Below are 18,665 nucleotides of genomic sequence, written 5' to 3' on the forward strand. Positions count from 1 at the left end.
TGGAAATCCAAATTGGAAATTGAGTACTATTCATTCAATTCAATTGAACCATAAGACTCTCATTTGTGTTGAAAAGTGATCTAATGTCCGAAATCTATGTAAATGTAATCGAATCGCTTCGAAACCTCTATGTATGATTCTATAGACCCCAAATGTCCGTGATTCACGTCCGCCACCTCGACTTGACCCGAGGTGGGCCCGCTAACCCCGAGACTTCTTTGTTCGCTCTATTAGACCCATTTTTGTATAACGTCGGTAAAAGACTTTTGTTTATGAATTTGGCCATTATAAAGTAATGTTTTGATTGCCACGACATCCTAGATTATATTTTGAACCATAATTACCATTTTGGAAATACTTTTGTGAAATAAACCCAGTTTTGATTAATTGTTCGAACTATTTTGACTAATGAGTCAACATATGATGTTATCAAGTTTGCAAAAGTATTTTGATATGTAATTTGCATTGTTTGCTCACGACTCCACTCGTGCCCTTATTATGATTTCGTTCACCGGTTCCCGGGCCGATTATGATTCGTGCGCCCTATGATTAATTCGGTCGTATGCTGTGTTACGGTTCCCGAGACCTCGCCATAGGGCCGGGTTCCGTTTGGAGTTATGCTGTGATATGGCTGGCGATATGCTATGATGATATGTGTGTTCGGGGATGTACGGAGATTTGAACCTTCTGGTGTTATGCTGTGTGTGACACCAGCGTCGGAGTGGTGACCACGTTCCTGAGCTTTGCATGATTTTATCTGCTTTATGTATATATATGTTTTGGTACAGATTTTGATATACTGGTCAGTATTCCCCTTTTGTATCCGGTTTGTTTTTCAGTTGTGATTTACATTTCTGTACTCTATGCTTTACATACTCAGTACATCTTTCGTACTGACCCCCTTTCTTCGGGGGCTGCGTTTCATGCCCGCAGGTACAGAGATCAGTGATTTGCCAGTGTAGGCCACACGTTCTGCTATTACAGAGTGCTCCTTTGATCCGGAGCCCATATGTTGGGACATATCCCTTGTGATATATATGCATATGTATATTTGACTTTTTTGGGGTACGGCGGGGCCCTGTCCTGTCATATGTTTTCGTTCTGCATTTGTAGAGGCCTGTAGTCATATATGTGGGTCGAGGGTCCTATGTGTGTCTGCTTTAGTCACTATTTGGGTCTTAGTGCGGTCCGTCAGTTATGGTGGCCAAATGGCCCTTATGTTGTATCTGTACATACGATTGGCGACGTATATTCCGCCAACCTATCAGATTTGGATACGGCCAAATGGCCTGTATATTTGTATATGTGCATTTGTACGGCGATGTGTATTCCGCCGCTCCTTTCTGTTCTGATATGATATTTTGATACGTGTGACCGCTTAAGACAAGTTTTGATTTGAATTATGTTTAAATGGCTAATATGAAATTTGAGTTAAGTTTGGATTTGATAATTGGATATGTAAGTCTGTCTGAGTGCCCAAGTAGGGTGCCAGTCATGGCCCACGGGGTTGGGTCGTGACACCATTATGAGACGCTTTCAAAGAGAAGTTTTAGAATGATTTGAATTTAATTTAAGGGAAGAATCCTGGAGGGAAAAAATGATTAGCGATTAAAGAAACTAAAATGAGTTGCATTAGAGATTTCGGAGAATTGAGACTCATTGAAGATATAGGGAAAGTTGACACTAAGAATGCAAATACGGTATTACGATTTATAGATTGGTGAGTAAGAGATAACGAAGATATATTGATATGGGAAAGGAAGTTAACGAGTAAGGGGAGAAAGTGCCTCAAGAAGAGATTTTCAGCGTCAAAAGGTATTCGCACACGTAATGAAACACTCCAAAGTCTTCTAATCTAAGAGCAAAGAATGAGTAATGGAAACAAGCATTTTACAAGTAAAAGAAAGCAAAAGAAACTATAAGGACTAAAGGAAGGAGGAGGTGTCAATGAAATGGTTAAAGGGAATTATGTGGCCGCCGACAACAAGGAGAAGGTTAGTGAGTCAGTAGGCTTGCCCAAGAGAAAAGAAATTGAAATTATAAGGCAATGGTTGTGTGACAGATGCAAAGATGCAATCATGAAGAAAGCCGAAAAAATTTGAGATATATGTGTGTGTGTGTGTGTACAAGTTATAGTATCATAAAGGAAGATGAAGAATTGACGAAAGAAGAATGGAAAGAGTGTACTTTGTGAGGATTTCATGATAATAACAAGAATCGACAGAATACTGGAAGGACTATGATGAATAGCTTGGATGCAAACAAGTAGTTAAGAAGAATTGCAGGACAAAATGAGCTAAGCTAATGAAAGGACGAGTCGTGGGAATGGATGGTGTGGAATATCAACTTTTAATGGTATGGTACAGACATAAGTCGGAATTAGGAACCTAGAGTAAGGAGAATTTCAAGGATATTGAGAAGATAGTCATGGAGGAAGACTAGGGCTAAAGGATTGTGGTATAGTCGGACACTCCATAAGGGGCTTAATGAATTCCGGTGTCCCCATTAATTCATTAGCCTAGGGGACTACTAATCATGAAAGGTAGAAGTGAACGAACAACAAAGAAGGTATCAAAATTGTATCCGATACGTATAAGCATTTTGATTTGATACAAGAACTCAACTAGCAAAAATGAAATAAGTTAAACCATGCAATGAAAAGAACTCCGGCGTTATATGAAATAGAGGAGTTGAAGGATCGCTAAGGTCGGCCAAATGACTATCAAAGATGGTTAACACTCAAAGGTTACGGGTATATGAGAACATCCTTTAAAAGGGGGGGGGGGGGGGGGGAGAACAAATTCAGTTCTAAGATGAGCTACAATATTCCCAAGTCAAAAGAGGGAAATGTATTGGCTTGAAGGAGCCAAAATTCGAGATGAACCAATATATCAAGAATACGCTAAAGAAAAGTGAGAATGGATTAAATGCAGGTATATCATGAGACAAATATGGGAAGGAGAGTAAGTTTTGCCAATGTGATACGTTGTATTCCGGACTATGAGTCGAATCACTCGCGCCGAAGAAATTTTAGGTACATTAAGATATGTAGTAAAGTCCTCCAAGGGGTAGCAGAAGGAGTGAGAAAGGCTACATGTGACCAGGGATAAGTATAAAGGACAATCGGGATTACTAAAAAGAACTTGTAGCACTAGAAGAGATGGAAGCTTTAAAAGAGAAATATTTATAGGAAGTTCAATAATCTTTAAAGGAAAGGAAGATAGTGTGCCTGTGGATAGCAAGACAACAGTACTGCCTGAGATTAGGGACTACCTCGTAAGTCGTGAAATTCCAAGCTGCTGGTTATATCAATTGTGAGAGTGTATGACATAGAACCATATAAACAATTGACATGATGAAATGGCTAACAGAATGGTGCAAGGATGACGATAAGGAGCCGAAGAAGAATGGAGGTTAGTTTAAGTCTCAATTAGTCACCGGTATAAGAGAGCCAATGTCACACCCCGACTTTACTAGGGTGTGATGGGCACCCGACCCCATATCTGGATCCGAGCGAACCCGCTGACTCTTGTTACATATAGAAACTCTTGAATCACTTAAGAAATAAATACATAGTAAGCTCTCCCAAATATTTTTTCTTCATAAGTAGAATCTGACATCATATAAGACTCGTGACAGGAAACATAATAACATATCGGCTGCTGGAGCCGCTTACAGACTGACAACCCAATACCTACGACTCTGTCTGCAAAGTCTCTAACATCAAACAAACATCACGGCTCAGATACTCTGACTCGGCAGCACTCCAGAACAAGTGAAGCCTGCCAACTCCGCTGGAACATCTTCTATGATAGCTGTGGCTCATCTGGTGTACCTGCGCGGCATGAACGCAGCCCCCGAAGAAGAGGAGTCAGTACGAGTAATGTACTGAGTATGTAAGGCATGAATAGTGACATAATAAAGGAATATACAGTATGAATAATAACGGAATAGACATATGGAGCTTATCTTGGGACAGAAGTAACCTGTACATATGAATGCCTTTCAGGCAGATGCCATGCATGCTTAGTTCCTTTTTCAGAAAATAGTACTTCTTATTTACATGTACAGAAAACAGAACATTTCAGAAAATTGTGTCCTTTATTTACATTCGCAGACGCCGAGTACATCGGCTCTCCCACCCCCCTCCCCAACAGTGTCCCAACATATTATATATATATATATATATATCACATATACAGACGCCGTATCCGGCTCTCCCATATCCCGCGTCCGGGCATCCCGCGTCCGGGATGAAATCAAACTGAATTAGGTGGTGATATAATAGTGGCCCTTCCCCTTTTCCCCATATACATATACATATACATATTCACATTCATATACATATGTCATACAATTGGCATGCATGAGAGCCCAAACAAAGTCATGTGTCCATCGGAGTGACGTAAGGTCGGTGACCTCCGATTACATTATGGAATAATCATGGTCACTTTGTCTCACCTTGAAGGAACGAGTATTTTAAGGCGAGACTACCAACGGAAAATAGCCTTAAGAGAGAGCACAGAATGAAATCATGGACATTATAACCGCCAACGCATATGCTTTGAAGTCTTTTAGAAACTAGTGTCATAGCTAAGGAATAGAATTGAGGTTCAAGAACTAGTATAACACTTTCATATTCACATTAAATTCTTAGCTCAAGACTCTTAATCATGGAATCATTCTTATCGTACTTATCATAGGCATATTCTCTTTCTTAACATCATCATTATCATTGTCATCATAGGAGTATCCTCGTTAGCATAGTTACGGTACTTGTCATTCGATGAACGGAATAAGGATCAAAAGTCTTCTTTGGATTCTGCTTCAAAATAGGTCAAACGGAACAATAAGGAAAATCCGGGGACAATGGGCCCACCTCGGGTCAAATGAGGCGGCGTACCAAATTTACGTACATTACACTTCATGACGTCACCTGTGAGGGATTTAGGGTAGTCGGATCTCATTGGTGCAATTTCTAGTTGTTTAGGTAGTTTCCCAACATTTGATAACATTTTGAATTCAATCTTACTGAATGAAAAAGGGCCAAATTCAATTTTGGATTTCTAGGGATAGGGTCGTCCCCGAGGCCCGTATCCAATCCTATTAAATCTAAGACATGCCAAAGAAGGAAGGGTAAAGCCTTACATACCTTTTCTGCTTCTTATGCGACTCCAAATTCACGTTCCAAATCCGCCAAAATCTACAAATTGGTCATGTTTACCAAAACTTAATTAGGGCATTTAGAAGTTGATTCTTTAAAGTAACACTTTTTCTGCCGAAATTTCGGCAGCATTTTCCCTGTAAATACACCAACCCCGAGAATACGGCTCGGCCCCAAATCAACAACAAAAATCCGGGAATTTGACCCAGCCTCAATATCAACAACAATGACAACAAACATTCTAACAACATCGACCAATAAGGTAAACGCACTTTAACATCAACAACCTTCTTTTGCATAATGCGACGACATTCCAATTACGTTCAAATCAAGATATATAATCAATCCAAAACCATTCAAACATGCTTCCATAACATTTCCAACAATCCACAAAATTTTCCAAAACAACCCGACCCAAAACATAAGGCAACCCAAAACCCTCCAAGTCCAAGAAAATATCAACAACACACTTATTTTCTTCCAAACTCAATAACCATACTAACAATCTACACATTAGCAACATTATTTTCATCAACACTAAAGACCACATTAAAATTATATTAGCCTCCAAACCAGCCCACACGATTACAACTTCAATTTACATCATAGAACTCACAACAACGACAACCAAAATTGTTATGTCCCGTGTTTTCGCATATTTGGAAATCGTGAAAAATGAATAAGACTTGTGTGCTATAAGGAAATATTTTGATTCTAGATAATATGACTATGTTGGTTATGAAATCTTTGGTGCCAAGACATTGGGGAAGGCCGAGGGTAAATTTGGAATTTCGGAAATTAGTTTCAGGAATTACAAAACGGGACTTTTAATGAATTGGGCCAAGAAATTAGAACAAAAATTGAGGCCCAAAGGTTATGGGGTGGCCGGCCACAAGGGCTTGGCCCAAACCCATTTCTTTTATGATCATGTGACATACATGTGCTCTCTTAAGTGGATATATACCAAGTCTTCCTTTAGAATTATCAAGAAACGCAATCAAAAAAGAAGACATTGAAGAACACCACAAAAAAAAGGCTCTCGGCCGAACTAGGGAAAGAAGAGAAAAAAAAAATCCCAAGCCTTTGTGTTTGATCCAAGAATCTTGGTTTTCCCATAATTGTAGAGTACTCAAGACGCTCTTCGACTGGGTACAATTAGTTTGGCGAAAGGTGCACGTTTGCGGCAAGTCGGAAATTCAAGTAAAGGTATGAATTTTGCTATTCTAATGTTATGGAATTGGCATGAATGTGTTAAGGATGGAGAATAGATGAGAATCCCGTAGTTTTGATGTGTGTGCAAAGCCGTGTGTGTGTGTGTGTTTGGTGTTGTAGCCGTGACCTATGGGAAGTGCAAAGCCACGTGAATTTAATCTTGTTTAGTTGTTTGTTGCGTTGTTGTGACCTTTATAACGTAAATGAATGCTTAATGAATTGAATTGGTGTTGGAAAATGATTTCGGAACATTATGGGAAAGTATATACCTTTGGTATATTTGTGTATATCACTGTATAATTATGATATTAAGGCTTTAAATGTGACTTATGGTTATTGTTAATGAATTTGGAATGAAACAATGTAAGTTGGAATGTTCGTCGGAATTTTTGATGTTTCGGGCGAAATATGGAAAGTAAGGAACTTCTTGAAATTATGTATAGTGTTTGGATCCTAATTGGGATGTGCTTGAATAACCTTGAATGGGTGAATGGATACAATAAGGTGAACATTAGTTTGGTATTGTGAAGTTTGAATGAAAGTTGTCAACTTATATAGTAAGGAAGAATATTGAAGTTAAAGTGCATTAGTTGTGGTTTGTGTTGTTTGTGATGTTTGGGTTGTTGTTGATGTATTTTGAGCCGAGCTAAGTCTCGGGGGTGTTAGATATATAGGGGAAATGCTGCCGAAATTTCGGTAGGCAAAAAATGAAGTTAATGGGATTTTTAAGCTTAAGAATCTCTAATAGGTAACTTTGACCATTTGCAGATTCTGGACGAATCGGGATTTGAGTTTGGGGTGAGCATAAGACGTTTATAAGGTATGTAAAGCTTCCCACTTCTTCTTTTGGCATGTCTTAGTATGTTAGGTTGATATCGGAACCCCGGGAGCATTTTCGCTCCTCGAAATCCGATCTATAGAATGGCTACTATTCATTCAATTCAATTGAAGCCTAATGTTCCTACTTTCGCTAGAAAGCAATCAAACGTCCGAAACTTATGAAAATGCAATCGGATTACTTTGAAATCTTTATGTATGATCTTATAGACCCGAAATGCTCATAAATTATGTTTGCCACCTCGACTTGACCCGAGGTAGGCCCGCTAACCTCGAGATGCCTTATTTGTCCTACTAGGCTCTTTTTTTTTTTTGATAAGCTTCGATAAAGAATCTTCGAATTTGGAATTTATCTTTTATGAAATAATGTTTTGAACACCATGAGATACTAAGTTATGTTTTGACCAATATGTACCACTTTGGAAATATTTTGTGAAATAGACTTTCGTACTAATTAATTATTTGACTATTTTGGTTAATGAATTGACTTATGAAGTAATCATGTTTTGAAAGGCTATTTTGATATACAAATTGCATTGTTTGCCCACGACTCCGCTCGTGCCTTATTATGACTTCGTTCACCGGTTCCCGGGCCGGTTATGATTCGTGCGCTCTATGATGATTCGGTCGTATGCTGTGTTACTGTTCCCCGAGGCCTCACCATAGGGCCGGGTTCAGTTTGGAGTTATGCTGTGATATGGCTGTGATGTGATACGCTCATATGTGTGTGTTCGGGGATGTATGGAGATTTGAACCTTCTGGTGTTATGCTGTGTGTGGCACCAGCATCGGAGTGGTGACCACGTTCCTGAGCTTTGCATGATTTTGTTTGCATTATGTATATATGATTTTGATAAACATTTTGATATACTGTTCGGCATTTCTCTCTTTGGTATTCTGTTCGCTTTCAGTTGCGGCCTATATTTTTGTACTCCATGCTTTACCTGCTCAGTACATCTTTCGTACTGACCCCCTTCCTTCGGGGGGCTGCGTTTCATGCCCGCAGGTGCAGACGCCGGTGATCCACCACTGTAGGCTTCACTTCTGCTATTTCGGAGTACTCCCTTGATTCGGAGTCCACTTTTGGTATATATATCTTTCGCCATGTATATATTTCTGCATATCTGACTATTTGGGTACGGCGGGGCCCTGTCCCGTCATATGATTCTGTCGGTTAGTTTAGAGGTCTGTGGACATGTTTGTGGGTTATGGTCTGTCTGTATGCTTATGTGTATATGTTGTTTGGGCGATTCCATACGCCGAGGCGGCCGGTCCGCATATGCTTGTGCATTGCTTTGATTAGCCCTGTGTGGCCTCTGTTGGTGTTTGCTGTGTACAGGGTTATTCTGGTTAGTCCGAAAAACAAAGGAAACTCTGCCGAAATTTTTCTGGAAATTATCTGTATTTGGAATATAGCCTTGTCGGCTTCCGCTATATATTTGAATACGTTTGATAGATGAGTTTGGGTGCCCAGATCGGGCACTAGTCACGGCCTACGGGGTTGGGTCGTGACAAAAGTGGTATCAGAGCAGTTTGTCCTCGGAATGTCTACAGGCCGTGTCTCGTAGAGTCTTGTTTATCGATGTGTTGTGCACCACATCTATAAACAGGAGGCTACAGGGCATTTAGGGGGTTACGTTTCTTTGGAATCTTAGATCGTGCGATAGAGCTGTGCTATTAGAACGATTTTGATCTGATTCGTTATTGTGTTTGCAGTGATGCCTCCGAAGAAGGCAACGGCGGCCCAGAAGGGCAAGGCGAGGATGGGAGAGACCAATCAGGCACAGCGAGCTACCCGGGCTCGTGTTTATGATTTGCCTGAGGTCGTGCCTCATTCTGAGGGGTCCGCTACACCACCATTGGTACAGCCTGGAGCAGGTCCTTCAGCAGCTCCAGAGGCCCGAGTACCCGCTCCCGAGACTCTAGATCCTCAGCCAGGGGCGGAGGACAGGACCCTGAGGGAGGCTGTACAGTTGCTGACCACATTGGTAGCGGGGCAGGCTCACAGACGCGGGCGGAGGGACGATGATGATGATGACAGGTGTCACGACCCAACCCCGTAGGCCGCGACTAGTGTCCGTGCTGGACACCTGAACGTACCCAATAACCCAAACCAGCATATAAGCAGAATATTTAAATGTAAAAGTCAATTGGCGTTATTAATTATCACAGATTAACGGATAAAGCACAAGGAAGCCGATCAGGCTGTCACAGATCATACCAACCCAAATCATATGCAGAACCCACATGTATGTCTACAGACCTCTACAGAACACATCAGAATCATAAGACGGGACAGGGCCCCGTCATACCCCTGAACAACATACAAATGTACCATAGCAAGGACTGTACCAAACATAGGCTCCAAACAATAGAGCACTCCAAGATGGCAGAATATAGTCCTAAACATGCGGATCAGCAAATCTGTAGTCTGTACCTGCGCGGTATGAAAACGCAGCCCCCGAAGAAAGGGGGTCAGTACGAAATATGTACTGAGTATGTAAAGCATGGAACGTAGTAAACAAAGTCATAATCGAAGCAGAAGATACAGAAAATGAACGGAATATCCAGATTAGCAAAGATGCTGATCATAAAGCATAAATAGTATTTGCAGAAAACGTATGTCATACCTGGTCCGACTACGGGACAAAATCATAACCGAAACAGAACGTACAGAAAAGTGAGTGTGATATCCAGAGTATCGAATGCATATTTTCAAAACATGAAGAGTGTGTACAGAAACATATGCCATATCATATCCGGCCCCTACCAAGGGACTCGGCAGACAGAACGTGGCCACCCCCCGACGCTGGTGCCACAACACATAAGGATCAGAAAAGGGGAATAACCCCGTAACATAGCATAACATATCAAATGGCCATATCAGATCATATCATATCATGTCAGAATAGTGTACATGGCACAGCATACTCCACAACCCATGTACATATATACCTGCCCCCTCACATCGAGGCACGACGAACAATGCAGTGGAAGACGCTTGAGAACATATCCTGGCCCGGGCTCAGTGTGGGAAACATTGAGGCATCCACGAATGGAGTAGTGAGAAACTAAATGCAATAAAATACCATGTGTACTTCCAGAGACTCAATGAGGCATATCGAGTGACAAGTCAAAACAATGAAATCGGACGGAATCATAGTAAGTTAAACTTCGGATGTCATAATGGGTTACGGAGGCATAATCTTTCTGAGATCGTTTCCAAGATCCAAAACAGTTTATAAGACTTAACGGAGTATTTAAAACAATTCTTTAGATAATAGTTAGAGGAGTAGTTAAGACATTTCATTTAAAGCAGCTCGAAGACAAGTCATAAATACAAAAGGGGTAAAATCGGAAATAGTGGGCCCACCTCGGGACAAACGAAGCGGTGGGCTCAAATTACGTATTTTAAGCTTGTGGGGTCACCTATAGAGGTACTAGGGACATTTCATAACTTTCTAAACAATTTGTGAAAGTTTGCCTAATTCTTCCAACAAAGCATACCTAAAAGGTTCAATTCTATTGAATGAAAAAGTGACAATTTCAAACGCGGATTCCGATGGACAGAATATATTCCGGGGCTCAAATCCGATCCTAGTACACCTAGCACATGCCAAAAGAAGAATCGGGATAACTTTACATACCTTATATGCTCTTTACGCCTTTCCAAATTCAATTCCCGTTTCGCCCAAAATCTGCAATTGGTCACATTTACCAATTCTCAATTTCCAATCTTTAAGTATTCAATCTTTATTCATAATTGCCTACAGAAATTTGGGCAGCATCTCCCCTATACATATAGCATCCCCGAGAATTTAACTCGGCCAAAACAATCAACAACAACCCAACAACAACACCAACAACGACAACAATCAATATAGGACACAATATAACACAACTAGTCTTCTTTCCGACATAATGCAAGAACTTTCATTCCGACTTCCCATTTCCAAACCAATCTCAATGTTTTCATATTCATTATTAATCTAGATTATCACAATATAATTTGGAAGCATTTCATATCATTTCCACAAAATATTCACAAGATATACAAAATATACAAACTTTCCACCAAAGTCATAATTCATCCAAAACTTCTAATATTCAACCTACATATCCATAACATATTTCCATCTTCCAATTTCATCAACCATAATCATAATTCACATCTTAACAACTTCATTTCCATAATATCACAAAATCATTATAAAGTGACATAATCTTCTACATTCCAACTTCAACCAAAATTCATTCAACTTTCATTCCCAATATAATTTTCACCATAACCACAACTAGAATACAACATAAAATTCAACTCATATATGTATACAACATACATACACTCACGGCTACATATATATATATATATATATATATACACTTTGTAAACTTTCATATTTCCATAGTTTCTACTCATTTCCATATACTACAACACAAACAAACCTTCATAACATAATAAAAAGGTATGAATTCCTACCTTTTTCTCCAATCTTCTTCACTTGTCCAAAGTGTGAGATTGATGAAACTAATGCTCAATCTTCCAAAACAACTACACCAAGTTGTAGAGGGACCTTGAATTAGTAGGAATTCAACAAGAAAAAATTTTTAGAGTCAAGATTTTTTTGAGGGTGAGTTTTCTATGGCCAACCCGAAATGGCTCTTATGTTTGCTCTTGGTTTTTCTTCTTTCTCTTCTTTCTTTGTTTCTTGAAACTTCTATTAGATAGTGACCATTTATAATTAATTAGCACATGGAAATATTCATTAAAACCATGGGTTGGGCCTCACTTGGCCGGCCACCCCTTAAACATTGGGCCTAAATTTTCATTTTATTTTTTTGGGTCAACTCGGTTGATCCCGAGTTGGGCCTAGCCCACTGACCTTTCGACCTTAAAACGTTCATATCTCCTTGTACCGACATCACCTAGGAACCCACGACCTATGGATAGAAAGCTAATTCAATTATCTACAACTTCTATTTCATGGTATCTTTCCAAATTCCAAACTTATAATACCGTTTTTTCCCCTCAAAGTCAGGTCACCCGAAAACGTTTTCTTAAAAATATTCGTTTGGAGGGCTTCCACTTTGATTTGGCCCAAGGGTACTTCATGAGTTGTGTTTAACTTTACATATGTGATTCATATGACTTTTCAGATGTTCCAAAAAAAAAATCTCGGTGTGTGGGCCCCACCCCAGCAAATAATCCGACGTTCAAAAATACGGGATATAACATCCTCCCCCCTTTAGAACATTCGTCCTCGAATGTTAAATTAGCCTTATAGGTCTTACAAACACTCCGGGGGAGTTTCTTCTTATGAGTAGCACACATGAATTATTTACCAAGTAATATAACAAGTTTAGAGATTTAGATCACCTGTAGGTGTAGAGAACAAGTGATGGTACTTTTTCGTCATTTCATCCTCTGCTCCCCAGGTCGTTCCTTCTTTATTATTGTTTCGCCATAAGACTTTAACAGAGGGTATATCTTCGGTACGCGGGCTCCTCACCTGACGATCCAGAATAGCTACAGGTTGCTCTTCTTAAGAAAATTTCTCCATCACTTGAATATCATTCACTGGAAATGTTCTGGAGGGATCACCAACACATTTGCGGAGCATGGACACATGAAATACCGGATGTATCACTTTCAAATCAGATGGCAGATCTGGCTCATAGGCGACATTCCCAATCTTTCGAATAATCTGATAAGGTCCGATATATTGCAGACGGAGCTTACCCTTTTTGTCGCATCGCACCACGCCTTTTATAGACGATACTCTAAAAAATACACAATCACCGACCTGGAACCCCAAGGGTCGACGTCGTTTATCAGCGTATGACTTCTGTCGACTCTGAATTGCTAATAGTCCCTCTCGGATAAGTTTCATCTTATCAACCGCCTGTTGGATCATACTTGGGCCTATTAGTTCTGTTTCGCCAATATCAAACCAGCCGATCGGTGACCTGCATTCTCTGCCAAACAAAGCCTCGTACAGAGCCATCTGGATGCTAGACTGGTAGCTGTTATTATAAGCAAACTCAATCAACGGCAGATGACTATCCCAGCTGCCTCTGAAATCAATAACACAGGCTCGCAACATATCTTCTAGCGTCTATATAGTGCACTCGGCCTGTCCGTCGCTCTGGGGATGGAATGCTATGCTCACACTCACCTTAGTCCCTAATCTTTCCTGAAAAGATCTCCAGAAATTTGCCATAAAATGGGCACCTCCGCCAGTGGTAATAGATGTAGGAACTCCGTGGAGTTGCACTATTTCTTTAATATATATTCTGGCATAATCCTCCGCTGAGTAAGTGGTTCTGACGGGAAGAAAGTGGGCTGATTTTTTGTCAGCCTATCCACAATAATCCAAATAGAGTCATACTTCCACGGAGTGCGAGGCAACCCTGTAATGAAGTCCACTTGGCTTCTGATGTTCAATTTTAACGTGCTGGCAATTCGGGCACTGGGCAACGAACTCTGCGATGTCCCATTTCATGCCATTCCACAGTATAAGCATATAAGTTCATGGTACATTTTAGTGGATTCAGGATAACAGAATACCGAACATTATGCGTTTCGCCCATAATTGGCCGTCGCAGCCCTGCAACGTCAGGCACACATAATCTGCCTCTGTATAATAATACCCCATCAGGTGAGATCTCAACTGGGTCCCTTTTCTTATCAAGGGTTGTATCTTTGTACCATACCAGAATAGAATCCTCGAACTGACGCTGTTTTACCTCTTGCCTAATCAACGATTCAGCAACTTCTCGGACAAAATCCCAATATCTCCAGAATCGACCAAACGGACTCCAAGGCTAGCTAACTGATGAATTTTACAAGCCAATTCCTTCTTTCTGGATACACACCGGTCAAACCGCCCATAGATTTGCGGTTAAGTGCGTCTTCCACAACGTTAGCTTCCCTTCAGCAACTGGGACTACATTCACAAGTACCGGTCCACTGAGATTTCACTGCCTTCTGAATTAGCTTCATTAATAGTGTCGTAGCAGAAATAAATTTCTCTACAAATCTTCTGTAATATCCGACCAATCCCAGAGAACTGCGTATTTCAGTCGATGTCGAAGGCCTAGGCCAATTCCTTATCGCTTCAATCTTCTATGTGTCAATTGTTTTCATTTATGCTTACTTTACTTTCATTTGCTCCCCTTCTTTGGGGTTATACTTCTACCATATCCATGTCTTTTCTTTCTAACCTATAACTTGATTATCTTCGTACGAAACCTTAACAGAATCACGATTATATAGTACAAAATCTTATCCGATAGCTGGCACTCAAGTAATATAATTAATGTAGAAGTTTATCTCTTAGTAATCACATTCTTCCTTCATACCCATTCCTTATCTGTCGTTCTGTTTCCTCAATAATCGAATTATTTGATACTCACATGATTCATCGTTTCATGCCATAAGTTTTCCTTTGCCCTGCACTATTTCATTCTAGCTCGTTTTCGCAATTAACATTCGTGCTTTGCCCGTCAACTCTTTTAAAGACTCTGCTTAACTATGTTTCTTACGGTTCACTTTTTCTTGTATTTGATCTCCTTACCCCCCACTCAATTATTCTCTTTTCTTTCAAAACATCGTTGTATTAGAATTTTCCAAACTCAACCAGTAGCAAAATGAGTATCGGTCTATTTCGTAACATTTGTACCATACCTTTCCCTTTTCCTCGTAGATTCTGCCCAGTTAATCCTTTCTATATATTACAACACTGCCTTCACCAATCGATCGACATAGTCGTAAATGGGGGGTCCTACACATACGTACATATATCACTACCATTTCTTTCACCATACATCTTCAATCACCTGTTCAAATTTTTACTCTAATTCCAGAGCTGCGCTGCTTTTCCTTCCTTTTTACCAATCTAATCCGTCTCAGCTCACGTGACCCCTATAAGGTTTCTAACCATTCCACACATCCTAATTCCCTTTAGGTTACCCCGAATTTCCTATTCGTCTCTTATATCTATGTTTGCCAAAAATTTTGGTACATTTCCCAGGGGGTCACCCATCCCAAAATTTCTCTGGCCCTAGCACGCTTAACCTTAAAACTTTAATACATTTTGGTGCGTTAAGGCTAGTATAATCACGTCAACTGCCCCGCGCGACCTTGGTCAAGTAATTTAAGGCAAATCGGGGTCTTAACAACTTTCAAAACGTTCTCGTAGCAGGTCCCACCCCGATTTAGAGGGGATTCTTTTACTTTTCTAACTATATAGTTACCGTGTCGCCCTTGTAAATCCTCAATATTTACCTCCATGCGTGTGTATATATATACTTTTAGACAGCTCACGGGTTTAGGTTTTTATTCCACAGATCCCATCTCCAACCAGTCGATGAGAACTGATAAAATGTTACAAACTAGAATCCGACGAACTTCGCGGAATCTCTTAGCATTAACTCACATAATTACCTCCATATTTGTGTATATGTATATTTTTGAGTCGTAAACGGACCTCTCAATTTCCACTGCCTGTCATACACTTTGTATTCTTCCAATTAGAGGAAACTTAATCGTTGGACATGTTTTGCCCTTCCACATATGCTGTCCTAAAGCAAAATGGGGTCGGAACATATTCCGGTTCGTTTAAATAAATTGCAAATCTGCTACTCATATATGCTTTCTCGAGATAAAATTTTCCAAATACGGATAATACTTCTTACGAATGACACGGAGGGTATCTCTCAAACTTTAATCCAACATAATGAATTTACCCTATCGGTATCGACCTTCAAGACATGTTAAGAATTTATATCTCATCTTCCTCTTCGTATTTCTAGGAAAATTTGGGCAGAGGTTCCTCTGTATTTCTTACTATCCCAAAACCTGCCCACAGGAAATACAAACCATGCCTCACAGGGCCAACACATATACGTATATACATATCATATCATATCGCATCATAGCCACACAGGGCTGATAATTTCAAATAAAAAGTATAAATATGCCGAGGCTTGCTTCACATGTCCAACTCGAATTGCACCTATTGAACTTTCCTGTTTACTTTTCATTACGATTTTAAACTTTATGTTTCAATCGTGCTTCAAATACCTTACCCAGCGTACGTCTTTCATACCATTGCTTACATGTGTACTGTGTAGCTTCCAATATCATCAGTCACTGTCTTACGTCGATACCGTTCTCCAGCTGAAATCAGAGGTTAGTAAAAAGGAATTCATTTCCTACAGCTGGCTCTATCGCACGATCTAAGATTCAAAGAAAGGTAACACCCTAAATGTCCTGTAGCCTCCTGTTTATAGATGTGGTGCACAACACACCGATAAACAAGACTCTACGAGACACGGTCTGCAGACACTCCAAGGACGAACCGCTCTGATACCACTTTTGTCACGACCCAACCCCGTAGGCCGCGACTAGTGTCCGTGCTGGACACCTGAACGTACCCAATAACCCAAACCAGCATATAAGCAGAATATTTAAATGTAAAAGTCAATTGGCGTTATTAATTATCACAGATTAACGGATAAAGCACAAGGAAGCCGATCAGGATGTCATAGATCATACCAACCCAAATCATATGCAGAACCCACATGTATGTCTACAGACCTCTACAGAACACATCAGAATCATAAGACGGGACAGGGCCCCGTCATACCCCTGAACAACATACAAATGTACCATAGCAAGGACTGTACCAAACATAGGCTCCAAACAATAGAGCACTCCAAGATGGCAGAATATAGTCCTAAACATGCGGATCAGCAAATCTGTAGTCTGTACCTGCGCGGCATGAAAACGCAGCCCCCGAAGAAAGGGGGTCAGTACGAAATATGTACTGAGTATGTAAAGCATGGAACGTAGTAAACAAAGTCATAATCGAAGCAGAAGATACAGAAAATGAACGGAATATCCAGATTAGCAAAGATGCTGATCATAAAGCATAAATAGTATTTGCAGAAAACGTATGTCCTACCTGGTCCCACTACGGGACAAAATCATAACCGAAACAGAACGTACAGAAAAGTGAGTGTGATATCCAGAGTATCGAATGCATATTTTCAAAACATGAAGAGTGTGTACAGAAACATATGCCATATCATATCCGGCCCCTGCCAAGGGACTCGGCAGACAGAACGTGGCCACCCCCCGACGCTGGTGCCACAACACATAAGGATCAGAAAAGGGGAATAACCCCGTAACATAGCATAACATATCAAATGGCCATATCAGATCATATCATATCATGTCAGAATAGTGTACATGGCACAGCATACTCCACAACCCATGTACATATATACCTGCCCCCTCACATCGAGGCACGACGAACAATGCAGTGGAAGACGCTTGAGAACATATCCTGGCCCGGGCTCAGTGTGGGAAACATTGAGGCATCCACGAATGAAGTAGTGAGAAACTAAATGCAATAAAATACCATGTGTACTTCCAGAGACTCAATGAGGCATATCGAGTGACAAGTCAAAACAATGAAATCGGACGGAATCATAGTAAGTTAAACTTCGGATGTCATAATGGGTTACGGAGGCATAATCTTTCTGAGATCGTTTCCAAGATCCAAAACAGTTTATAAGACTTAACGGAGTATTTAAAACAATTCTTTAGATAATAGTTAGAGGAGTAGTTAAGACATTTCATTTAAAGCAGCTCGAAGACAAGTCATAAATACAAAAGGGGTAAAATCGGAAATAGTGGGCCCACCTCGGGACAAACGAAGCGGTGGGCTCAAATTACGTATTTTAAGCTTGTGGGGTCACCTATAGAGGTACTAGGGACATTTCATAACTTTCTAAACAATTTGTGAAAGGTTGCCTAATTCTTCCAACAAAGCATACCTAAAAGGTTCAATTCTATTGAATGAAAAAGTGACAATTTCAAACGCGGATTCCGATGGACAGAATATATTCCGGGGCTCAAATCCGATCCTAGTACACCTAGCACATGCCAAAAGAAGAATCGGGATAACTTTACATACCTTATATGCTCTTTACGCCTTTCCAAATTCAATTCCCGTTTCGCCCAAAATCTGCAATTGGTCACATTTACCAATTCTCAATTTCCAATCTTTAAGTATTCAATCTTTATTCATAATTGCCTACAGAAATTTGGGCAGCATCTCCCCTATACATATAGCATCCCCGAGAATTTAACTCGGCCAAAACAATCAACAACAACCCAACAACAACACCAACAACGACAACAATCAATATAGGACACAATATAACACAACTAGTCTTCTTTCCGACATAATGCAAGAACTTTCATTCCGACTTCCCATTTCCAAACCAATCTCAATGTTTTCATATTCATTATTAATCTAGATTATCACAATATAATTTGGAAGCATTTCATATCATTTCCACAAAATATTCACAAGATATACAAAATATACAAACTTTCCACCAAAGTCATAATTCATCCAAAACTTCTAATATTCAACCTA

Source organism: Lycium barbarum, chromosome 1 (assembly GCF_019175385.1).
Source record: "Lycium barbarum isolate Lr01 chromosome 1, ASM1917538v2, whole genome shotgun sequence".
In the NCBI taxonomy this organism is placed as follows: domain Eukaryota; kingdom Viridiplantae; phylum Streptophyta; class Magnoliopsida; order Solanales; family Solanaceae; genus Lycium; species Lycium barbarum.